This window comes from Lithobates pipiens, unplaced genomic scaffold (genome assembly GCF_037356315.1).
Source record: "Lithobates pipiens isolate NorthernLeopardFrog02 unplaced genomic scaffold, aLitPip1_a1.2 Scaffold_3, whole genome shotgun sequence".
Lineage (NCBI taxonomy): Eukaryota > Metazoa > Chordata > Amphibia > Anura > Ranidae > Lithobates > Lithobates pipiens.
In genome coordinates, this window is record NW_027507790.1 from 121,424,138 (window position 1) to 121,450,977 (window position 26,840).

The window sequence follows — 26,840 nt, forward strand, 5'->3', positions numbered from 1 at the left end:
GTAGATAGTATATGATCTCTGCTATAAAAATTGCTTGTGTTTCAGTTTAGCAGCTGGAGATGGGGGGATAATCTGTGATTGAAGCGTGTATGTAGTGCAGGAATCCTAACTTTTCCCCGACTTTTGTGCTGAACTCTTAGCCCTTGTACACACGGTCGGACATTCCGATGGACAATGTCCGATAGGACCGTGTTGTCGGATAATCCGACCGTGTGTGGGCTCCATCGGACTGTTTCTGTCAGAGTATCCGACGGACCAAGTTTTCCAGCTGGGCTTTAAAATTTTCCGCCAACATGATCCGATCGGACTTTGTCCGATTGTGTGTAGAGGATTCCGATCGGACAAAGTGCCACGCATGCTCAGATCAAATTCCTAGACCAAAGCTATTGGCTACTAGCCTGAACGTAGTCCCGTCGTAACAAAATTACGTCATTGCGTTCTAAACGATCGGATTTTCCCATAACTTTGTCCGACCGTGTGTATGCAACAGTTTCAGACAAAATCCGTCGGACAAAATCCAACAGATTTGGTTGTCAGAATGTCCGGACTTTTGACTGGACTTTCGGTCGGAATGAACTCTGAAGGACTTTTCGACAGAGTGACTTGTCTACACACGATCACACCAAAGTCCGATCGTTTAACGTGATGACGTACAACGCGTACGACGGGACTAGAAAAAGGAATAGCTACCCTTGCGTCTTTGTTGGTCTGTCGGACCTGCATACAGATGAGCGGTTTTAAAGTCAGATTGTTTAACAGAGAAGGTCCGATGAAGCCCACACACACACGATCCAATCGGATTCGTTCCGTCAGAACTTTGCTGTCGAGAAATCTGACGGACTTTAGACGTCTGGCTGTGTGTACGCAGCATATGATGATGACTTACAATGTCATGACTCCAGAGACTTTCAGTATTTTCCTAGTCATCAATACATTTTCCATTCATGATGTGGATGATTGGGAATCGTACAGAAGAATTGGGTGTGATGTCCTCCTGCACCATGGAATATCTCTCTCCTCTACAGAAGGAATGTTATGCGATGTATGATTAGCATCCTCTGCGTACGGTCAGCCTCCGATACGATCGGATTACTCCCCATTGATTTTTTTTTTCCCCCCCACCCAAGGAAGGATCCGCTCCGGGTTTTGCAGTGGTAGGAGCAGGCGATGAGTAGGGGGTGGGCGTGCCCCGTGAAGAGGAGAGGCGGGGCTTGTGAAGAGGAGAGGCAGAGCTCCGATTGAATGATCAGTAGTCAGTAGCGGTGGCAGTGAGTGAGTACGAGGAGCAGGCTGTGGGTCGGAGGAGATCGCAGGGAGTACGGAGGAAAGGCTGACCTGTCCATTGTGTCCTATAGAGGGCGTGTACCCCTGAGCGGCGCTGGCTGGATTGCATGCAGAGGAATCGCACGTCTCTCTACAGACACAACAAAGTGCAGCGATCCCCATTGCCTTCTATGTGTAGTGATGACTAAGGATTGCCCACCACAGCCCACTGGATCCGTCTTTCCCGAGAGATCCCTCTCAGTGGATTACTAATGGGACTCTCCATGAGCTGATCGTGCACTGCCTGTGTTCCCAAGGTAGGCTGCCTGCCATTGTCATTGTGTGCTTCTAGGAATCAATGGGGCAGGGGAGGGGGTACAACGGGGGGCACAGGGAGATCGGGCACCCCCACATCTCTATACACAGGCCAGTCATCGGGAGACCTGGGATCGCCTGTCTGGGGATCGGCGCACTGCATTGATGAGCTTTAATAAGGGTGAAAGGTTCGTGCTGGGGTCCTCTCCTCCATCCTCATCGCTACTGTCCTCCCAGCAGAATCAATGGAGATCGCACTGGCACACCCACCTACCATCCACCCAACCTACCTACCATCCAGAGCTCTGCAGTCTGCCCACTCAGGGATTGCACACTCCCATGGGTACTGTATGGAGATCGCTTCAAGTTTAATAATCAGGTCACTTGGCAAGTTCATGTCATGCACTTTGCAGAAGTGTAATGAGATTTGTGACAGCAAAGTTGGTGCCAGGAATGGATCTAGGGCAGAGTAACTGGCAGGCAGCTCCTGCTTGTTCTGGTGCTCTGTCATCTACCTTCTGGGGGCACTGCCTGGTGCCCAATATGGTCCACTGCTTAGTAATTGGGCACTGCCTGGTGTTTACTAGGTCCAGGGCACTGCATTGTGCCTACTATGGTCCACTGCTTACTGTGGGACGCCGCCTGCTATGGTCCACTGCTTTAGTATGGGGCACTTGCCTGGTGCCTAATATGGTCCACTGCATAGTATATGGCTCTGCCTGGTGCCTACTATCGTCAGCTGCTTTAGTATGGGGCACTGCCTGGTGCTTAGTATAGGGCACTGCATTGTGTCTACTATAGTCCACTGCTTAGTAAATGGGCACTGCCTGTTGTCTAGTATGGAGCACTGCCTTGTGCCTGCTATGGTTCACTGCTTAGTAATTGGGCACTGCAATGTACCTACTTTATTCCACTGCTTAGTAATCGGGCACTGCCTGGTGCCTGCTAGGGTCCACTGCTTACTGTGGGGCACTGCCTGCTATGGTCCACTGCTTAGTAATTTGGGCACTGTCTGGTGCCTGCTGGGGTCCACTGATTACTGTGGGGCACTGCCTGCTATGGTCCACTGCTTAGTAATTGGGCACTGCCTGGTGCCTGCTGGGGTCCACTGATTACTGTGGGGCACTGCCTGCTATGGTCCACTGCTTTAGTATGTGGCTCTGCCTGGTGCCTACTATAGTCCACTGCTTAGTAATTGGGTACTGCCTGGTGTTTACTAGGTACACTGCTTAGTATAGGGCACTGCATTGTGCCTACTATAGTCCACTTGCTTAGTAAATGGGCACTGCCTGGTGTCTACTATGGTTCACTGCTTAGTATGGGGCAGTGCTTGGTGCCTGCTATGGTTCACTGCTTGGTAATTCTGTAGCCTTCTGTGGGTGACTGCCTTCTGCATGTTGCCTATGGTGGATGACTGCCACCTGCCTTCTGCGGGGCACAGTCATGTGGTTATTTTAGGCTACAATCACATGTCTGCTATGGGGCACTTTCATGTGCTTATTTTAGGGTACAGTCCAAGTGCTTTTCTGTGGGGTTTCATCTATCTGCCTCTTGGGGAACACTGCCCACTGCCTTTTTGTGGGGCTCTGTCATCTTGTATCTTCTGTGAAGTACTGTTATGTTTATTTTAGGGAACAATCATGTGCCTCCATGCCCTCCTGCTTTTCCCCCTTTTTTTTTTTTTTTTTTTTTTTTTTTTTTTGTTTTCCCCTCATGTCTTTCTGTGAGGCACTGCCATGTACCTACTGTGGGGCACTGCCTATTTGCTATCTGCCTCCTCTATGGCACTGTTGTTATCCATTTTGCCTTGTGTGGGGTTCTGCCACCTGGCTTCTGTAGAACACTTGTCATTTGCCTACCCTGGGGTATGGTCACATGCTTGCTGTGCTACACTGGCATCTGCTTCTTGTAGTGCACCATCATCAGCCTCCTAATGCACTCCCTACACAAGTGCACAGTGACTGGTGCTCTGCTCTCCCCAGTGTATGAGAGTCAGTCATCTGAGAGTAATGTTCTCTAAGTGCTCTGGCTGTGAATTTAGAGGAGAGCTAGTAGGAGCTTTGGGAAGCTGCCTGTAAATCCCCCCCATGTGTTGTTTTCCCTGCTGCCTTATGGAGCTTGCTTCTGTTTGGTACATTTGAGGAAATGGAGCAGAAAGTCAGGGAGTTGGTGGGCTGCCTGAGTCCCATAGGGGCCCACAGCGAAATAAGATCATTACAATAAAATGCTTGCGATGGATCTGGGCAGGAAAAACAAGTCGTTCCATCACAACAAACATGCAAGTGCCAACAGTGGGTGCTAACCACCAGCCAGTACCAATCCAAGGTTAACTCTGTGCATTGATCTGTATAGGGTACAATTGTTGCACAGGGGCCTCATGGCAATTAAATGGTTAAATGAAGCTATTAGTGCTTAATGAAGGAATGTGCAGGGCACAGAGCGGAATGGCTTTTCCTTTGTGCCCAATGAGTAATAGGGGAGATTTAGGTTCCAATGATTACATTAACATAGATTTCTCTATTGCTGGAGTAGAAAATACACAAGCAGTGCCCGGAAGACACAACAAAGGTTAATTGTGCAAAACCAGAGTGTCTGCTGTGTGTCTGCAGTACCTTGTAATCTGGACTCCCGGCTGTTTCATTGCTCCAAGGAAGTCAATTGTGCCCACAGCACCGACTCTGCTAATGGCAATACAATATAGAAATCCTTATTTCCCTTAAGCATGCTTCTGCTTTTAACCGCCCTGTCAGGAGTCATTTCTTGATGGTCTTGAGTCGCTTTGATTTGTCATTCCCATTTCCAAAGTACTAAGCCAGCAAAATAAGAGAAAGGCCTGTTTAAGTCTCATCTGGATCAATGTGCTGCACTCAATACACATGTGGGCATTTCAGTGATCTGTTTTTATTGAGCTTGGATGGGATGTGTTGCTGGGATAAGGAAAAGCTCAAGCGCCAATGATAAAGTATTAATAGCATAGATAGTAGAGGAGGAAAGTGTTTACAGTGTAGTTACTGTGCTGCAGTCCACTAAAATAGAAAAAGACATTAAATCCAGCTAGGAATGCTTGCCTAGTGGTTGCTGCCTGCCCTGTACTGTCCTCCAGCCTGCCCTGAGCTCTATAAGTTAATTATTAACTCGCCCTAAATTGGACAGACCCATGTCTCCAATCTGGAAAGTACACAACATTGATTTGTGTTCAGTTGGTATTTTATAGTGCTTTTCCAAATCCATCTTTTATACTAATCTCAAAAGCAAATAATTTTTTATTGAAGCTTCTGAGTCCAAAGTGCACAATCAGACGTTATTGACAAAGTTGGTTATGTCCTGTTGACTTCATTATTTGTGCATTAAAAGCTTTTTAACTACCATAGATGCTTATCAACTAGTGAGGCTACAGTCATTTTCCAACACTGAGAACTCGGTGCATACATTGTAACCCACCCATAATAGATGACTAGTTCAAAATTGATACTTTTCTTGAAAACTTCTTGTTTTTTGCAACTTTTTAGTATTTTATATATGCTTGAGACATTTGTTGCGAAATCATGTAAACGAAAACATTGCTTTTGTATTTTTCTTTTATTTTTTTGCCAAGTCCGTTACATTTGTAAAATATTGCTGATAACTTGGTTTGGCTTAAGTTTGTAAATGTTGGAGGCGCTGAATGTTCATTTGTATGCTGATCACCCCTATGGTAGTAATGCCAGAATGCAAAATTAGCATCTTTGTCAAGGTGTGGTGTTTTTTTTTTTTTTTTTTTTTTTTTTTTTTATATTTTAGTTTTGATATGTTGAGTGATGTGCTTAAGCAAGCTCTTTTAACTAGCTAAGCTATGTGAAATGTATAGCTCCTTGTGTATATATTGTCTTTAAGACACATGGATTTCTAATACATGGCTACTTGAAGATAAAATCAGACTGGAGCTCCTTCCTGAGCTAGCTGTGTGGGAGAGAAGCCTGCTAAATGCATTGAAATTGGTAAGGGGTCTTTTAGGGTTAGACAAGAAGGTGCCTTTATTGCCAGACCTGCCAGGGTGTATATCCTGTGATAAATCCAAGGATGTGTTTTTGTATAGATGACAGCAAATTTGTTTGTATGGTTGTTTTAAATTACAAAAGGAAACTCCTTCATTTGCTTTGCCAGCTCCACAGACTGACATTTTAAAAAAAGGGGACATTGTGCAGCGCTGACAGATAAAGTGGCCGCACTACTGTTTTTCTTTCTCTTTGTTTGTCTGCCACTCATCATTATATCAAAGGCGGAATTAATTTATTTTGTGATAACGCCACCACTGGAGACAGGCCATGATGTTGGGGAAAGCTGACTGTGAAAACCTTAGCTCCTTACTTTTATCTCAGATGTGTCCAATGATACAGTTTACTCTTGTTTCAAAGTTGTTGTTTTTTGTTTTTTTTGTGTTTATTCTAGAAAAGGAAACCCTTTTTAATTTTCATTTTGTTGATTTTGTCAAATAACAATTGCTTGTTTTAATAAGACAAAATATAACAAGAACAATCCTGAATTTAAGTGATTTCACTAAACTGGAAACTGATTGCTGTACTTTGCATGCCATCATTGCTCTTTGGATTGTCTTATTAAATACAGATGTGTGTGTGTGTGTGTGTGTGTGTGAAGGTTTTAAATGAGTGATTTCTGCTCAGGTCCCCTAGTGGCCATTGTAGGATTTGCAGCAATTGCTTGCTCCTTACTTCAGGCTATTTCTCAGCACTTTCTCTATTTTGTGTAAAGTCCTTACGCCAATAATTAAACAATGGATTGTGGCATGACAAGTTGTTTCTTTTATGATGACCTCGGGTTTCAATGCGGTGTGTGTGTGTGTGTGTGTGTTTTTGTTTTTTGTTTTTTTCTTTTTTTTCTCCTTTTTGTCTGCTTAATGGTTGAAATAAAAAAAGGAATTGGGTTGCTTTCATCTTTGAGGCATAACATGGGGACTTTGCTGCATTGCCTTTCTTAGTAGTTTTGGCAGCTAAACTGGTTAGTTAATTGGTAAACCTGGTGGTCCATGCACAGCAGAGCAATGCTTCTTTAAGTAATCCCAACCACATGGCTTTTTTTTTTTTTTTTTTTTCTCCTCCCTTTCTTTGTAAGCCAAATACAGGAATTTGGAAATGCACGGTTAACCACTGATATATTGGTGGATATGGTCAAACAGACGTTCAAAACATGGTCCCCAACTGGTCTTTCCTCTTTTTAAATTGCTTGGATTTGGGCTCTGCAGTAAAGATCTGGTTAAATCCTTTACATGGATTTCCTTGGCATATTTAATATGCCTTGGCATATTGAATGTATTAGATTATGCAGCTTCCCTGTGTGTACCATGCAATATATGTTGTATAACATGTTGAGAGATATTTATTATTATTATTATTATTATTATTATTATTATTTTATACTTCCCCCCCCCCCCCCCCATGAGCTCTGCTATACTATGTCCCTTTCCACTCTGTGTCTTCAGTGACTTGACACCTTCTAAATACAAATATCGGCAATAAAAATTCTGTATAGGAGGTTTGACACATACATGTACGTTTTCTTACTATTTCTTACCTACTTGCCATGGTCTAGAGGACATCACTCTACAAATATACAGCTATAAAATAAACCCTTCCCCCCCCCCCCCCCCCTTTCTGTACTATTGCAGATTGAAAATTTGTGGATGGTTGCTATGAGATACTGAATGATACTCTTCTCTTTGTAAATTCCCTCACAGTTTTTTTTGTGGGTGGAGGGGGTTTGTTTATTTTTCATAGACCTGTTGATTGGGCCAGTGGTTTTGTGAACATATTTACCCTTTGATGTGCAGATGTCACTTTTTAAAATGCTAACAAATAAGTGTGTTTTGGAGGTGATCCTGTAGTCTTTCTCCTGTGTATGTTCTCATACATCCTAGCACAAAGATGGACTATTAGCATTGTTCTAAAGACACATTTTTTTTTCATACAAGGTGACGATAAAGAATAAAAACATAACAGCTGTGCTATGTTGAATGATCTGATTTTAGGTTTAAAGAATACATACAGTAGTTGTATAATGCTAGCCTGGCCACAAGGGGCACTCTTCTCCTATAATGTGTAGAAAGTACGGAATTTCATTCAACCTTTTTATGGATTTTATATAAAAAAAAAAAAAAAAAAAACTGTAGATAGATTTGGTTACACGTGTAATTCTTAACCAGTAAGCCCTTCCTTATAGTTTATACACTGTTGATGTAATGCCTAACTAGCTATTTTTTTATTTTTAGGATGCTTGTATATGATTTGCATAAATGCTTAATTTTGCTCAATTTATTCCCCTTTTAAAAAGTCACTTGTTTTTTGTTGTGAAAGTTGGAGCATAAAAACAAATAGAACTTTATTTGTAAAGCCTCCACAACATTTTGGCCGTGTCTTCTTTTTTTTTTTAATGTAAATATAAAGAGTGCAGTTTTCTTTAGTACAATTCCGAGACCTCCTTTTTTTTATTTATTTATTTTTTTATCCCTATTAAGGACATCTACTTGTTAAATGATTCAGCCTTCATCAATTTTACATAAGCCCAAGAAGCACTCAGGCGATCGAGAATAGTGTTTTATATAATCCCCCACCCCCAAGAGGAACAGAAATACACAGTCCCAAATAACCCTTCTTTGGGCAATAGAATTGATCGTTTAAAGGAGGGCGCCTAACCTCCTCTGATCATTGGTTAAAAGGTTAATCTCATAGACGATAATCTCCTTGGTTGCCTTCATACCTGTATAATAAACCCCCACGGTCATTGAAAGAACAAAGGTTTGGTGACCAGGTTAAGCTACGCATCTACATTGCACCTTATTTTAGTTTTATTTTATTTAATTTTTTATTTTTATTTTGCGACTTGCTTGTGTTCTTGCTGAAATTTCTTATTCTGCGTTTGCTTTTCCTACTTTAGCTGTCAGCTTTTCTGTTCTGTTTGCTCTTTAGTTAATTCCTCCAGCATCTTTAAATTATGGCCTAGCGATAGATAGCTACACTGTGTTGCCTGATCTTCATCTATTAATCATGGAAGGCGCTTTTTTATGCGGTTGCCATAGCACCAGGGCCTCAGATAGTGTTGGGGTGCCTTGGGGAAGGCTCTCTGTATAACAGGACTTGCAAGCCTTGCAGTTATTTTGGCAGAAACCGAGCTTGAAAGAACAGAGAGCCCCTATCCAACATTATTCAGTATTGGATTAAAAGAGGCAACTCCTCGATGTGTCTCTGTGGACCTTGTTATGTGAACATCCAGCTGATATGTTTTTTTCCAGGGTATATAAATATATATATATTTTTTTTTTTTCTTTTGTTCTTCATAACATATTAAAAAAAAAAAAAAAAAAAAAAAAAGGTTCAGAGAAAGGAAGGTTACTTTAATCCATCAGCAAGAGTAAGGATTGCTTTTCATCACACTCAGTGATAAATGTCCAGGCTAATGAGAGTGTTTAGGCCTTTTAAATGCAATTCAGGTAATTTTGTATTTAAAATTAAGCTTTGACACAAATGGGGGGGGGGGGGGGGGTCATGTTTATGTGTACCTTCCCAAATTGGTTTCATTTGATATTTTAGTAGCACTGAAGGTTTCAGTAAATTTTGTTTTAGGTTCTGATATATTTATAAAGAGACCATTAGCAGTCTTCTCATTAACAAACCTAGTAGCAGACTTTTGAAAGGAACCAAGTCTGGTGAACCATTAGCATTTATTCTACTAACCTAAATAGATTTCTGGGTACTGAATTTCTCACAATATATATATATATATATATAATATATTTTTTTTTTTTTTTTTTTATATATTTACCAGAATCATGAGGTCAAACCTAAACCCTTTTTAATTTGTATGCAATCAGGCAGGCTCTTAAACTACATAGTTAAAGGTAATTGTATAATGTATAGACTGTTCAGCAGGAACCAGCCAAGATTTAAATCATGTATGGGCAGGCTGTCTGTACCCAAGTTGATCAATCAACTTGGGTACAACCATCTCTGGATTTTACAAGCGACTATTGCTAGTGGCTAAAGCCAGCTAAAGGCATAGCTTCCCCTGCTGGGAGAATACAATGGTTTTGCAGGAGGGATTCCCCACACTGAAATTCGCTTTGTTTATGACTGGCCTTGGTCAATAGGCCTAAGAGAAGCAACTTGACCTCCTGCCTGCACTATAGCTGAAAGATGGCTTCAGCGTGGGCCTAAATTTCCGGGAGGGTGTCAGTCCTCCTGGGAATGCGCCACCATGTCGCATGTACTCTGTGACCAGTGAGTCAATGAGGCTCTGTCGATCAGAGTAAGGGGCTGGTCCCAGCCCCTTACTACGTAATTGGCTGCCAGCCAATGACAGCTGATCACGTGATGTAAACAGAAGCTCGTAATGGATTTTTTTTGCCTGCCCCCCCCCCCCCCCCCCTCTGCCATGCTGACCGGCTTCTAGGCGGAGGGACATTAGCCCCGTACACGAACACCGGTGCCACCTATCAGTGCAGCTTCATTAGCGCACATCAATGAAGGAGAAAAGTTACCTGTTTGTAAATTTTCTATAACAGACTATGAAACTGGGTGTGTGTGTGTTCGTGCGTGGGTTTTTTTATTTTATTTTTTTTTCCAAAAAAAGATATATAAGCCCAACAGTGATTAAATACCACCAAAATAAATCTCTATTTGTTTGACTTTTAAAAAAATAAATAAAAAATAAATAAAAATAAAAAAAGTCAGTCATTTTGTGTACAATGTTGCATGACCACGCAATTGTCATTCAAAGTTCGACAGTGCTGAAAATTGGCCTGGGCAGGAAGGGAGTTTAAGTGCCTTGTAGGCAAGTGGTACTAAACTTTGCAAATGCTTACCTCTACTCCAATAATCTGATGTCCCCAAGGACTCTCGCCAGCATTGGCATCTTTTCTTTGGCTTCGTCCAGGTGCTTCCGTCGTTTTGACCATTTCGGGGTGACGTGCATCAATGCTAAGAATGCGCACATTCTGGTGTACAATCAAAGAAAAGATTGCGAACAGTCAGTCAGTGGGTTGTTTTTTTCTGCTATTAAAAAAAGACATTGCGCATCTCTTATGCAATGTTAGCCTTTTTTTTTTTTTTCTTCTTCACTTTAGCCCTTCTTTAAAGTGAACCTTTGCTGTAAAATGGGGCAGATTATAATATTGTGACACCCCCAAAGGTACCTGTAGTTCAGAAAGTTTAGATTTGACTTCGCTTACACCTCTTCTGCATCTCAGCACCTAAACGAGGGTGACATGACTCTCCTTCCAACTAGGTCCTGAGAAATACAGAGCAGTCCAGATCTTTTGAGAAGACACACGAACAATAGATTGGAGTGCCTTCTTGCAAGATCGGATGAACGCTATGTCCAGAGATGTGGCAGGTGAGGAGAAAGTAAATACAGTAATCTAATGTTTTAATTTGCAGGCACCTTTTGGACATATTAACAGTTATCGGGATTGGCAATACAGATAATAAAAGTCACATTTCTATTTGCATGTCCTAATTACAAAATTAAGTGGGCCAGCATTACAGCAAAGCAACTAGCACTTTCATAATGTACGATCAGCAACAGCAGGTTGTCTTTTTATAAATAAAATCTAGAACTGTGCTGCCTATTTTTACTACTGTAATTCTTTCTATATATGAATTCAACTTTATTCTGTTTATTCTGCTACATTTTTAGAAAAGAGGGCATGAAGAGGCAATAAAAACATAACCTACACCAACACATGAGAACAATGCTTGAAAGTGTTTAGAATAACAAAACGACTTTCATTGACATCCGCATACATGGTGCTTTATCGTGGTTGGAAGTAAAATCTTCTAATATAGACTATGCATTTGTCTTGTTCAGTGCTTACATGGTGACAGATCTGGGACACGTGGTAGTCTGTGTTTTGGTCTACCTTTCTTTGTTTGTAGGATCATATTTTAATGAACAAGCCACATGCTGAGTGCAGCTCGCCATCTGCTCCCATATTATTAAACATATATATTCATTTTATTTTTTTATTTTTTTTATTGCTGTACCTGAAGGGGAAGCTGATCAGTCGCTCTGGGTGTAGTGATGATGGATCCCTTTGTCCTTTGTTGCCACCAGAAGGCATGAAATTATATATCCTTTAGCCAGGAGCTTATCATCTATGCACTATGCCTGATATGGACATATGCTAACTGCGGTCATTTAAAAAAATGGCCACATACCATACAAGATTTATTAAAAGGGAATCATCTTGTCCTGAAGATGTAAGGTTGTAAATTGCTTTTTTTATTAAGTTTGCTTGTAGAACAAGATGCATTGCAATGTTATAAAATGATGCAGTATTACCAAGTTCAATATGAGATTGAAAATGGCTGCTTTAAACCATCTATCGGGTCCCTTTAGAGGTGGCTAGGGTTTTTATGAGGTGTGGTTGAGGACTTCCCATTTAAGGGTTCCTGCATAGTTTTTGGGGCAAGCCATGATGCCAATGATCTTTTTAGCTGTCTCTAAGGCTGGTGATCTGTGCACCACAGTAGGAGGGGGCATTCTTCTTCTACCCAGCCATCAATAAATTGCTTGCAGAAGGGGTTCCCATAGACCTGAACACTTTTCAGGATTTCAAATCCGCCCTAAATGTATTTGATGGTGCAAAGTGAAGTCACCAGAGAACTTTTCTTTAAGTTCTGGTTCTGCAACCTGCTGTGGCTATTTGTAAAGGAAGCCCATTCTCCCTGCAGCAACTTTCATGTTTCCATCATAATGCATAATGCAGCAAGAAGTGTTAAAAAGTATAAATTGGTGGGAACTTCTGGGTAAAAAAGAACAAAGTGGGAATTTATGGCAGGGAGATCATGTTAGCATACCCATGATGTATAAGCCAATCATGCTTTGCCTATAAATAAAATCTCACTTTTGGGCAGACCAAATCTTTTATAATAAGTGTTTTTCAGAAAATAAATGGTGTGTAAGCTCTACTTCAGGGGTAGGTAACCTTGGTACTCCAGCTGTCACAGAACAAGTCTCATAAATTTCTTGTAATTGCTAAGAAGAGATCTAGTAGGTCACTCTGCTCTTAGCCCTTGTACACACGGTCACACATTCCGACGGAAAATGTCTGATCGGACAGTGTTGTCGGATAATCCGACTGTGTGTGGGCTCCATCGGACTGTTTCCGTCAGAATATCCGACCGACAAAGTTTTAGACCTGGGCTATAAAATTTTCCGACAACATGGTCCGATGGGACTTTGTCTGATCGGAATTCTCTACAAACGATAGGACAAAGTGCCACGCATGCTCAGATCAAATTCCTAGACCAAAGCTATTGGCTACTAGCCTGAACGTAGTCCCGTCGTAACTAAATAACGTCACCATGTTCTGAACGATCGGATTTTCCGACAACTTTGTCCGACCGTGTGTATGCAACACAAGTTTCGGACAAAATCCGTCGGAATGTCCGACCATGTGTACAAGGGCTTAGAGTTGATTTACTCTAGTTAACTTCAGCAATCCATGCATATAGCATGGGGGGAGACTTGAGTTTGATTCAGAAGATAACCAGACAGCTCAAACTCATTGGTTCTCCTTGGGTGCCAAAATATCAAGCCAAGGAATCTATATTCAAAGCACAAGTAAAGCTTTCCATACTATGTACTAAAAGTTAAACAGAAATCGGTAGTGATGAGTCTCCTTTTATTTGAATAAAAAGTTAAATGGTTCTCAGCCTTTCTGATGAACAAAAACTGCTGTAAGAAAGCTTGTATAGTGCCTACTGTTTCTGCAACACCCTACACACATCTGGTTGATATTTTCATCATGGCTGGACAAGGACTATATGGCAAAATGGTATATATCTAGCCTACAGGTTTTGCATGTCATCGGCCTATTGACTCAATTCTACAGATTGTGGATTATGGTAGGTCAATAGAATCTGTGACCTGAAGATGTTAAGACCTTCAAATGACAGTATAGCCTTTGGTACCATTAAATGAATATGTGCTGAAAAAAAGTGTTGCTGTTCTTAAATAAATAAAAAATGCCTGGCTATTTCAGGCTTCAATACCTTTTATTGACCTAGAACCAGTGTTCATCAAATTAGGTCAGAGTTAAGTCAGAACGTCTGATCCGCATGCTTGTATTTTTAAACTTGGATGACCGCCAGAAAACTCGTTTTCAGTGGAAGAACTTAATGCCTCCATAGTTTTCTGAGTTAATATGTCCTTTAATGAAATGGATAAATGTGGGAATAAAATTAGATTCCTCCACATGAAGCTGGCTATACATGTGACAATTTGATTTAAATAGCCTTCCCTATTAACCTAAAATGATGTAATGTACAGTTAACACCAGTTACAATCTGTTACATAGTTAATCTGGTTATAAAGATACAAGTGCATCCAGTTTAACCAAAATCCAACTGGATTTTGTCATCCTTGGTTAAACACTTGGGTATATATCTCGAATTCTTTCTAGGTTTGCGTTGTACAACCTCCCCCTTTTTTTTTTTTTTTTTTTTTTTTTTTTTTTGACTTAGATTAATCTATATAATTCAGGGCCTGCCTGATTTTAGATGTAAATGAATTCGGTACCTATATTACATGGCTATTTTAAATCCTAAACTACTTGATTCTTTACTGTTTATAGATTAGGGGCCCCTAAACCAGTGGTTCTCAGCCTCAGTCATCAAGTACCCTCAACAGGCCATGTCTGCAGGTTTTCCTTTATTTTGCACAGGTGTTTTAAAATCTGAGTCAAATGCTTGGTATTTTGGACAGCTATTTTATCTAAAAGAAATTCCCAAAACATAGCCTGTTGTGGGTAGTTTGAAGACTGAGGTTGAGAACCACTGACCTAAACATTCCAACCGAACTTGTAGGCCACCGCGTTACATAGTTATAGGTAAAGAGAAATGCAATTGTACAATAAGATTATAACCTGTATAGTCCTTTAAAAAAAAAAAAAAATAGGCAGAAATGAATGTACAGTCTGAGCATTTTCAGTGGTATGGTGCGATTTGATATACCTCATGTATACAGTATGAGCTTCTATTATCTGCCATCTGCATGTCTACTGGTTAGTTGAATTAAATTTTGTTTTATATTGATAAGTCAAGGTGATGAATAAAGTTATTGATCCTGTTTACTGTCGCAAGCAAGGATGATCACTTGATATGTACAGATTGGATCGTTACATGATGACCAGATTCCCCAGTGTATGGCCCCTTTTGAGGAAAGCTCCAGGTGGAATTAAATAGCAGATAAGGGTGTAATGATAGAAATTCAGAGACCTCTGTCCCTTTTTCTTGAACTCATTTATGTTTAATTTAAATGCAGCATTCTGTTTGGTTATTCACAAATTTCTTCAGCAGACAGGTATTTCTTACCAATTATTTAAGTAGAATCGCTGTACTGGTGAGTGTCATCGGAGTATAATGCCCGAAGAACAAAAAAGGAAACCTCTATTCTGCATACTCAATGACTTATGTTGTATTTCCTACTATTGTGATCCCTTATGCATGGTTCAACACTTGCACGTATCTCCTGGGTTTTTTCGTCCTTGGATAAACACTTGTGCATATATCTTGAATTTTTTTTTTTTTTTTTTCTTTAATATTTTTCTCTACTGCATGAAAGTGCATCCTATTTACAATGGGGACTTTAATGGCAAAATCGGAGACTGTTGTTTGATGTTTTGCATGTGAATAATATTAGAGCCCTCACCAGTACACTTGTCAATAAATATTGAATTAGCAGTTTGAACTCTGTATATAGAAAACAAGTGGTTGCATAGCATTGACTGTGAAATGAGATGTACTTGCTACAACGGCATTATGTAAGCCAAGGGGAGTTATAGGTCAAAAATGAAGTACTTTGTCTTATAAAATGGTAATTAAAGGAAAACTCTGTGCCTCTCCTCCAAGAATCTCAGAGTAGAACCATCCCAGACAGTCTGTTGCCCCAGAAATGTAGTCAACTTAGTTGATCTAGAGCAGGGGTCTCAAACAGGCGGCTCTCCAGCTGTTGGAAAACTACAAGTCCCATGAGGAATTGCATGGCTGACCGTTACAAGCATGACTCTGAGGCATGATGGGACTTGTAGTTTTGCAACAGATGGAGGGCCACCAGTTTAAGACCTCCTGGGATTTATGTAGGAAAAGGATGCCAAGGAGAAAATGTCTCCTTATCCATAGCAACCTGTCACAATCGTTATAATCTTGCTTTGGGCAATAAGATTGCATTTTTGCTCTCAAGCATCCCATTGTTTATATTTAAAGGCAAAACCCTGCAAGTGGTAGCCCTACCCACTTAGTGCACATGACTTCCCTGCCTCTCCCAGTGCGCAATAAAAAAATCATGTGAGAGGGTGATGGCTAGTATGCCTGGCAATTGTTAGCCTGCTGATCCATTGATGGGTTGATTAGAGTTCAGAGGAAGGTATGAGGTGTGATGGCTAGATGTGATTGGTGTATATGAATAAATGGGAATGAGGGGTGCAGATTTTATTGGGGTGAAAAATGTGTCCTCTCCATACACTTTGCTGTGTGTGGCATACTACAGATTGCCCCATTCTGTATATTGTAGAATGTTAGAAGGGTGAGCGCACTAGAAAGTTTTTAAGTTCTGTGGGAATTTTATTCATCAAAGCTTGTAAAACAGAGTAATCTTATTCATTTTGGGGTCTCAAAACTTAGCCTTCATAGCTCCAGGGATTAGTCTAGGACAGCTGTGATGTTCTAATTCATATTTACTGCCAGCATACAAGCCCTGGTGAAGAGTGATTTCTGAGCCCCCGCAATGGGTTTTTCTTTGTAGGGTTTATTAACTAAACCTGGAGAATGCAAAATCTGATTGGTCTCTAGGCAGAAGTCAATCGGCTTCTAACCTCCGGCTTGTTCAATTAAGCTTTGGCAATAAAATGTGGAAGCAGATTGGTTTCTATTCAGAAGTGAGCATGATTTTTGCACTCTCCGGCTTGAGTAAATCCAATTGTTTTTACATACCTTGAGTAAAATTCTTCCTAGGCTTAACACTTTTTTTTTTTTTTTTTTTTTTTTTTTTTTTTTTTTTTTTTTTTGTGGTGCTTTCATCCTTCTAACATTCCACAATTGGCCCCAGGTATTCTTTGTGATCTAGACCTGCCTTGGAAAAAATTCTGATTTCTGGGGTCCAGTACTCCACTACCACATATCTACCACTCTGTAGTATGTTACATTGTAACACTAACCATCGCAGCATTGTCATCATGGGGGGGGAGGGGAGTATTCTACCACTAGGACTTTTAAATTCAACCTTATTCAACAAACAGGTGCAATGTTGCTAAAAATATTTAATCACTCTTGTAATCTGCCACAATTTAACAGTGGTGGAGGAAACAAAATTGCAGAAACATTGGCGCTAAATATCATGGCAGCCAGTCACATTCGATGTTGAAAACCAGACTGGTATTTGTATGAAGCAGCTCGACTTAAAGTGACACTAAACGTCCAGGTTTTTTTTATTTAAAAAATGACAAACGTCATACTTTCCTCAACTGTGCAGCTCGTTTTGCACAGATTGGGCCCCAAACATCATCTGGGGTCCATCGGCGGCTCCCCCCCCCGCATCAGATAATTCCCCTGGGAAAGCGATCTCCTGCAGGCATACTCCCGAGTTCAGCATTCGGCATCCATAGACTCCAAATGCAGGACTCAGCCCCGCCCCCCCAGTCGGCCACATCATTGGATTTGATTGACAGCAACAGGAGCCAATGGCTGTGCTGCTATCAATCGATCCAAGAGCCGAGAATCCCGGGTAGAGAGAGAGCACGCATCCTGGTGGGACAAGTTTGAGGTGAAAAAACGCTAGCCTTTACAACCCCCTTAAGCTGTCTATACATTAATAAAAAAAAAAATATTTTTATTTTTTTTCTAATTTTTTTAATAATGTTGGTTGAATTTTTGCATCTTTGGTGGACTCCAAAAACAAAAATGTAAAAAATGAATTTTAGTGATGAGAAAATTTGAAGGAGATTCTTCATATAACATTATATAATTTGTGTGTGTATAATTTTATGCACTAAGACGTGAGGATTACTACACCCAAATTCGAAATCATCACCGTTCTGTAGCTGGAAAACTAGAAGCTGGGGGAAAAAAGTTTAATATTTTAAAGGCAATAAAAAGAGGATAATGTGGCTTTTATTGTGACTAGCTATTCTAGAATCCCAGACGCCAAAATTCTTTGGGGAATACTCTCACGCTTTTAAGCAGCACAGTAGTGTTTGATCTCGCTGTCTGACTTTTACCATAGCCTGCAATTAGCACCCAAACCACCTTTTATGAAAATAAAACATGTGCTAGCTTATTCTCCTCTCTGTGGTGGATGGTTATGAACTCTTGCTGGAAAGTGGATATGACTTGGCCATATTACAAGAAGGGCAGAATTGATCAGATCTGAACTGTGCTTTTAATCTGGTTAGTATCATGTGAAATCCTGTTAGAAATTCTAAAACATAAGGTTTAGAAAACTGTGAGACTGCTTAACTGTTTGAGTTTGGTCTAGAGTCTACAAGGTTTTAGTTTTATACTTTTTGTGATATCATAATACCATGATGCATAGGCAGTTTGAGGGCAGGGCAAAAAAAAGCTGATTGTTATCTGTTGAAGGTTCAGATGAAATATTCAGTTGTGTAATGACCTAGTTTATCCCCTTCTTCTCAAGAATGTATGAAGCTTTGCTTGGACATCAGTCATTTGGAACTTACCGTTTGTATGGCCAAATCCAAGGCCCCAAGTTGGATTAACCAATTTTACCTTTTTTGTGTTCTAAATATATCATCCTATTTATCAGTCCAACAATGCTAAACCTATATAAGAAAAAAAGAAATGTTGCAAACCAAATTTTCTTTGAAACAAATCCCTGTTACATTTCTATCTTCTTCTTCTTCCTCTTCTTCCTCTTCTTCCTCTTCTTCCTCTTCTTCCTCTTCTTCCTCTTCTTCCTCTTCTTCTTCTCCTCCTCCTCCGGGTGTTAGCACTGTGAATTTGTAAAACGTTTATGGTGGAGTTTGTGACCACTAATGGAGAGCAGTCTTTATTTAAAACTTGCATTTTATGATTATTAATACGTCCCTGTAGAATCAACCATAAATGGATAGGAGGTCAAAGAATAGACTGGCCTGTACAGCCTGCATATAGAATTTATTTTAGTGGAAATACAGAATATCTTCCACAGAAACTGGTTCTGGCCAACTTTGTGGCCTTTAAAAATGTATGTCTTAATAATGCCAATAAGTGCGTGTGGGGCTGCATATAGAGCTTGTTTGTTGTGACTGGAGGAATGAGATGTTTAACATTCATGCATAGAAGTGTTCTTTACTGTAAGGACTGCAGAGTAGTCTTCCATAGAAAGTGCTTCTCTCCCCCCCCCCCCCCTCCCCCCATTGTCTTGATCAGTGGTTTCCAAACTGTGTGGCCTGGGGGCCGGATGCTGCTTTCTGCCCGCTTTTATCCTGCCCTTTTGGGCACCATTCTTCCCACTGACCAACGATGGGGGAACCATTTCTCCCACTGGTCCACCACCACCAAGGGGGTAACTATACCTCCCACTACTGGGGGATACTTTTTTTTTTTTTTTTCTTTTTCCAGCAATGTCGGGACGTTCTACTCCCACTGACCACTGCTTGACCCTTGTAAAGTTTGAAGGACAGTAAAGTGGGCATAGGGTAATGAGAATGCTAGGTGTTTTGTAATCCTTTTTTTTTGATTACTGCAAAATAAGACCAAGGAATATAGTAACAAAAAGGTAATCAGTATGCTAATCCAATTGCATTACATATGTCTTTAAATGTATAATCCTTAAATAATAATGTAAAAGGCTTTCTGTTTGACATAGGTTATTTTTATTTAGGGATAATAGAGTGGTATCTTCTCTTTTTCTAATGCATACAAAGAACACTTTTTTTTTTTTTTCCCCCTTAGACACACAAATACATTTTCACATTTGCTGACAATGGTTATTACTGTGCAGAAAGCTTAGTGAACCTTAAGACAATAGAGTTGTGATGATATGGATGTTGCCAAGCAGGTCTAACAATGCACTCCCTTGTTTTAAGGGAGTTGAAGTATGAAATTGCTGGCGCACAGTCTTGGCCACCTCATATCTTGTGAGCAACACCTTTCTCTGTACGCTGCATGGCTCGCAGCAGCTCCTGCTATGCAAAGTGCAGAACTAAGCTACATAGATGCCTTTTATGAAAATGGAAAAGAAAACGCTCATCTTTTGCTAACATCTGAATTTAATTCCAATGTGTGAATAACACGTTTTAATGCTTACAAACCTTGCAGCAATCTAACTACAAACTTGAGAATTATCTGTACTGTCTAATTAGATGATGCCATATCTTTAGTGCACCGACACATGATCTCAGTGAAGTCTCCTGAATTATATTATAATTTTTTTTTTATAAAAGATTTAATAAAATGTCAGAGTGCTGCCAAATCATTTCCTGACTCATTGCGGCAGCATGGCGGTACTGTGGTCGCAGTCTTGGATTTGTTTTCAGGATGCACCCTTAGTTCATGTGGTTTTCCTCTGGAAACATAGTTGCCAGCCACTGCATAGTCATTTTCAATGTTTCATATATTAAAGGGCAAGTTTGCCCATAGTTTTATATTGCAGCTTTGATTGGATGCCAGTGGGATGAATTGCACATCAGCCTCCTATATATAATCTATTTTTATTTTTTATAGCTTAACTCCAGGCACACAGATAAATATGCAGTTGAACACATATGGGAGAAATTGTACATACCAAAGGATTTGCATTGCTGTCAATCCATTTCTGAGATTTACACGCCTACCACAGAGCACTTTTACCGTTCATATGTGCACAAAAAAAAGACCTTGGCCTCATTTTTAAATAACATAATTTGAACATTGTTAGAAATGACAATGATTCGGTTGTTAACCATTTTCATGATCATCATTACACCACACTGGTTTAACCATGCTGATTAAGCCATGTCTACTTAAAGGAGTTGTAAAGGGAGAAGGTGTTGTGCGTGTGTGTTGTGTTTTTTTTTTTTTTTTTTAATACATTAAAATAAACCTTTTGTGTGTAGTGGCCTTCCCAGCACCCCCCTAATTACTTACCTGAGCCCCATCTCTCTCCCACGATGTCCACGAATGTCTAAGTCGTCCAGGACATTCCTGTTTGGCTGAGACACAGCAGTGGTGCCATTGGCTCCCGTGGCTGTCAATCAGGGGAGAGAGGGCGGGGCCGGGTCAGGGGTCTGTCTGCATGGACACACGGAGCTGTGACTCTGCTCCAGTGCCCTCGTAGGAAGCTACGCAACTGTTTAAAAAATATATGGAATTGGATGGGACTTTGTAGGAAGCAGCTGACTTTGGGGCACTTGATAGGAGGGAAGGACCAGGAACAGCAAAGAGGGATCCAAGAAGAGGAGGATCCAGGCTGCTTTGTGGTATTAAAACTAAAAATGCAATATTACAGCTTAGATGTAATGGGTTTATTATTAAAATATAAATATATTTACACGCACACTTTTTTTTTTTTTTTTTTTTTTTTTTTTTTAAAGCTTCCCCCGTTTTACACCTGGTAACATATCTCCTGTATTGGGGTGCCTTCACCCTGGATGAATAAGAACAGGAAGCACATTTGGACAGCAGCAGTGTCAGTTTGGGAGTAGGGGAGTGTTCAGCTGGCCATACATGTTTCCTTTTTTACATTTACCTTCAACTATGTAGTGCATATTATTATATGGTTTTGGTTAATCTAATGGAAAATTGTATAATGTATGGCCATCCTTAGATGTAGTAGATTTAAATGCAGTACCAAATGGAATCTGAACTCCAGTTAATACTTAATCAGTTACAGCAGTGTTTGTGTTTATTTATTTATTTATTTATTTTTTTTGGGGGGGGGGGGGGGTTAAAGGTTTTACAAAAATAAAATCTGATCATTTTAGGCAGTCCTGCCGGTGTTAAATGGTTTGCCTCATCCCTATAACTGCAGAAGAGCTTTTCTGTTGAAAAATAACAAACTTACGAAAGGCAATAGACAGAGCAATTTTGCCTAGATTCTCCCATCAACAGTCTGTTGCATTTGGGGGAATCCCTCCTGTGGAGCCATTGGGTTCTCCAGGTGGGAGAACCCATCCCTGCTGGGAGAACAGTGAATATTGTTATAAAATCTGCTAGCAATAATTGCATATAAAATCCAGCAGGATGGTTTTGCCCAAGTTGATCGCTCAATTGGCTTGAGTGCTCTCAGCCTGCCCATACATTGTTTGTTTGAATCCCAGTTGGTTCCTGCTGAGATTCGGACCATCTATGGCCGGCTGTACTGGTTGGATCGCCAGATGAAAAAAAGAACCTAAAAAAGAACCTAATGCAACCATCACATCTAAAAAATGGTAAAATGCAATCTAATAAACGTTTGCCTTTTGGGTTTATTCTGCTGCAAGATTAACCACACTTGCTTTTCAATGTGGTTCACCATCCAAAACATGGCAACTCTGACTTTTTTTTTTTTTTTTTTGTCAGCTTAACTTTGGCAAAAAATGTCTTGTAAATCAATTAATTGTATATTTTAAATATTTTGTCCATCTTGCTCTTTTAGATTTACACAAAATTCCCACAGGGACGCACATTGTTACCTCTTTTTTTTCGAATAAAGGAGGATGGAAAGTTGCGCCCCCCCCCCCCCCCTTCCTATCCTACTTAAATCTCCACATGCTCCCCCTAATTCAAAGAAAAGACCTGGGAAAGATGTCAGTCCAAAATATATGTGACCTCTATTTAGTCAGTGCAAGATTAAGGACCACAAAATTGACCGTATAGGCTTTAAAAAATAAAACAAAAAAAGCTGGTAACTTTAAAACTTTTACGTTTTTTGTTTTGTGTGTACCAAAATTGACCTGTAGAAGCTATTTTATTGAAAGGATTGAAAATCTGTATGATGCTTTTCTTGAACGGCAATCCTGGTAGAATGTTTAGGAGATTTCTCATCACCGGGTACAAGAACATGCCTTTTATCTGATTTAGAGTTATGATTATTGAAGGTTTTATCTACTTCTCAGAGCTTGTGTTCACTGACCCTATGAGAGGAGTTATTTCTGGTCACTGGCCATGTTCTTATCTAACAAATGCTCTGCTATAGCCTATATTTTACACAATTACTATGTGTGTAATTGCTAAATTGTGAAAGCCGGAAAACCGTTAGGATTTATTTATTTCTATTGCAACTTAGAAAAATATTTTACAACAAATGTATTGCCATGTTTATAACAATCTTGGGCATTATTATAGTAATTTAATCCACACGTTTTTATATATAGTGTCGTAACACGACTGACGTTATAAAACCAGAGGCAAAACCTTACCGGTGTGTCCTATGTTGATTTTGTAGGTCGTTCTTTGTTTTTATACTGAAGATGTGTTGACCTTCTTGTATAATTTATATACTGTAACTATTTTATTGCCTGATCCCCCTTCAAACACCACCATAGACCCGGCATGGCATCTATAATTTATTTATATTTCCAGCTCTAGGTGTTTGCTTGTCCTCCTGGCTCTTGGGGAAAGACTGATGAATGATCCTTGAAATTGTATAAACAGATGTTAGTTGGTTTTGTCCAGAAGATCTGAAGACAATCTCACCTTCTCCTCTTTTTTTATTTATTTTTTTTTTTTTCCCTTTTTCTTTTAAGCTTTGGTTTGTTTTATGGTTGTGACTGTTATTCTCACATGGTGGTATACTGCCTATTCTGTTGTAATTGAGACTTGCATGGTTGGGGTTTTTTTTTTTTTTTTTTCTCTGTATTTTTTACAGTGGGTATAGGAAAGAATCCCTCCCCCCCCCCCCCCCCCCAAAAAGGGGGTATTCTTTCCTATACCCACTGTAAATATTAAATACAGTTTTATATCTGAAATTAAGATGGATGTGTTTGTTTGTTTGTTTTATTTATTTTTATTCCCCCCCCCCCCACCAGTGTCTTACTTTTAGTGCGGCTTATAAAATCCAAATCCAAGTAACACCAAGTCAGAAAACCCAGAAAAACAAAAAACGGAATCACTGAGTTGGAAAGAGGATCGCCGACCCATAGGCCCCCCCCCACATCAGTAATTTGTTGGGCCGTATTTTGCTTTAATTACAGCCTTTCGTCTGTTGAAATAGGTCTCTACTAACTATGCACATCTAGACTTTGCAATATTACTCTTTACAGAACTGCTCAAGATCAGTTAAATTTGATGGTGACCGTTTTGTGGACTGCAGTCTTCAAATCATTCCACTTATTTCCAATAGGGTTTAAGTCTGGGCTCTGACTAAACAATGCAAGGACATTTTACCTTTTCTCCTTTTGGTTCATTGTCATGTTGGAAGGTAAACCATTTTCCCATTGACAATTTTTCTGGCAGAGGGCAGCAGCTTTTCCTCAAGAATTTGATGGTATTCTGCCCCATCCATTTTTCCTTCTATCCTGACATGTGCTTCAGTCCCTGCTGCAATCCCTATAACCAGATATTACCAACGCCACGCTTTACTGTAGGAATGGTGTTATTTGGATGGATTTTCACCAGACCTATTGTTTGGTGTTGAGACCAAATAATAAAATTGTAGTCTCATCTGACCACATTTTAAACGCACCTTGAAGATTGGAAAAAAAGTGTTGTGTTTTATGGTCAGATGAGAATAAAACGCACCAAAAAATATGTCTTGCGGACATTCAGTGGACAAGTAGTGATGAGAAATCTCACATATTAAACACAGAAAAAATAGGAAAAATAATCTGGAGTCTTGACCAGTTTCTATCCAAAACTATAAAGGGGTTTTGGCTTTACATGCACTTTTTTTTTTTTTTTTTTAAGGCAATATTCGAATAAGGAAGCCAAACATTCCATTTGCGTAAAGCCCTTTTTGGTTAGTTTGGTTGGCCTGCTGCTTGGAATACCAAACTGTATTATAGAAGTAATCCGTTTTCGTTATGGGGATATGATTTGCACTTTTTTTTAGGGAATGTATATTTAGTTAACCATTATACTCATTCATAAATCTTCCTTAGGCCCACCTTACCACAATGTACTTGGTAACGCACAACCTTGCATTGTGGTGTCGTGTCAGATAAACGTGTGTGTGGTGTTTTTTTATTTTATTTTTTTGTTAGCCCATTCATATGACAGCATTGTTAACTTGGCTGAATGGATAGTCTTAAGGCAATGCATGTTAATACATGACATAGCACATGTCAACTCCATGTACCAGGTTGGAAAGGTGTGAACGGGGTCAAAAAGTGTGTGTGATTAACTATTTTGAACACACTAATATGACAGTTCTGTCATATCCAAATATTCCTGAAATAACGTGCAGGGATACTAAGCACAAACCATCATCCTCACTAATGAACTGCAAACAGTCTGTCCTAGGATAAAAGGCCATGTCCTATTTCTTATGCTGTGCTTGTATTCTTCCTCTGTTTCTGCTGATGCATGTTGCTTTTATTCAGCAATGTAGCTGTTGCAGGCTTGGATTAATTGGGGATGCTTAGGCATGCATCTTAGTGGTGTCAGCATAACTGTTGTGTATGCTTTTTGCATAACTCTGCATAGAGGGCATGGCCGTTTACTCATACTGTTTTTACATATAAAAATGATATACGCTTTGCTGTATATGCAGAGTAAAATGGAAAGTCAGGAAGTTGTTTTTCTGTTTATTATTTTTTTGTTATTCTAAATGGCAAACTATTATGAATGAGACTAGATGTTTTGTTCATTTTATTTCACTTTAAAAATAACACAAACAAAAACAAATTATTGATGATCCATTAAAGTGGTATTAAACCCCAAAATGTAATATATTAGAAAGGAAAACAAATACAACCATCATATGAGAACTGGTAAGCTGCAATATAATGCATTTTATGCTTCTCTTTTTATTACTGCTTTAACATTATTTATTTTTTTGAGTGACAAAGTGGGAAGTTTTTTCTATTTTGAATAAACGAGCCTCAATAAATCAGTACACTTTAACCACAGCTATGATCTGCTCAGCTCAAGTTTTAATACCGTGGGTGTAGCTTAACCAAGAAAACATAAAAAATGGGCAGAAAATAATAACATACTGCACAAAAATGCCAAAAGGTGTGCAAATGAAATGTTAACAATGGGCTAAGGGCACATGCATGGATATTTTATTTATTTATTTTTTATATATATTTTTTATATCTAAACCCAAACAAAATGCAGCTTACCAGCCCTTCAATGTGGTGGCTGCATTGGTTGACTTTTTCAGGCCAAGTACATTTTCTGCAATTACAGACTAATTCCTGTTGCTACCGCTAGAAGTCTTGTGTATATGCAAGTTCCTGTTTACTGAGCGAAATATAATTTAAACTCAAACAATGGTATCTGCTTTTCCACCAAACTCCTCCTCCTCCTCCTTTTTCGAACTACAAAATAACTCTCTTCGATGTATTGAGACGAGGAGAGATTTTGTAGTCCAAATTAGAGAAGCAGACTAATGTGATGACGTTACTCCTTCGTAGACAACAGAAGTATGTTAATGGCAGGTTCGCTAGGTACAAAATTAAAGGCAGGGAGGAGGGGGGGGGGGGGGGAGGATATGAGTGTGCACATCAAAGGACCTATACACTGCAATATATCACATATTTTGTTTTTGGGTTTAAATACGCTTTTAAAGAGGAAGTAAACCCTGATGGGTTTACTTTCTCTTTTTTTCCCTGCAAAGGTAAAGCATAATGGACTACTATGCATCGCATAGTAGCTCATTATGTGTCACTTACCTGACACAGGAGCCAGCGAAGTCGCTGCTGATCCCTGTAGTCCGCCGCATCCATGTTGCTGGTGGCGTCTCGCAGCTCCGACGAATCAGAGCGGCGAAGCCGCGATGACGTCACTCCCGCGCATGCGCACGGGAGTCGCGTCTCGCAGCTCCGCCGCTGCCACTCGGCGAAGCCGCGATGACGTCACTCCCGCGCATGCGCACGGGAGTCGACAAATTTGGCAAATCCATTCATGGATTTGCCGCATTTAGTGCGCCAGCGCGCCGCTGTCTACGGCGCATGCGCCGTAGACAGCGGTGCCCATTTTCGGGCAAATATCTCCTAAACCATATAGGTTTAGGAGATATTGCTTGGACCTACAGGTAAGCCTTAATCTAGGCTTACCTGTAGGTCCAAGTTGTTTGGAAGGGTTTACTTCCTCTTTAACCTTTTTTTGTTTCCCATTAGTAGATCAGACATGAGTAATTTTTATACTGCCCAC

At 40.0% G+C, this 26,840-nt stretch overlaps 1 protein-coding gene across 7 annotated transcripts in view; it reads left to right on the forward strand.

Annotated features, from left to right (window-relative positions):
• The first annotated feature begins 1,239 nt into the window (after nucleotides 1-1,239).
• SEMA6A (semaphorin 6A) overlaps nucleotides 1,240-26,840 on the forward strand; it is a 261,428-nt gene continuing 235,827 nt past the window's right edge. For 4 of the 7 annotated variants that reach the window (XM_077462229.1, XM_077462226.1, XM_077462227.1 and 1 more), the window contains exon 1: nucleotides 1,240-1,580. The gene's annotated coding sequence lies outside the window, so the exon portion shown is untranslated. The remainder of the gene's footprint in view (nucleotides 1,581-26,840) is intronic. The other 3 variants (XM_077462230.1, XM_077462231.1, XM_077462232.1) reach the window with 1 other exon arrangement.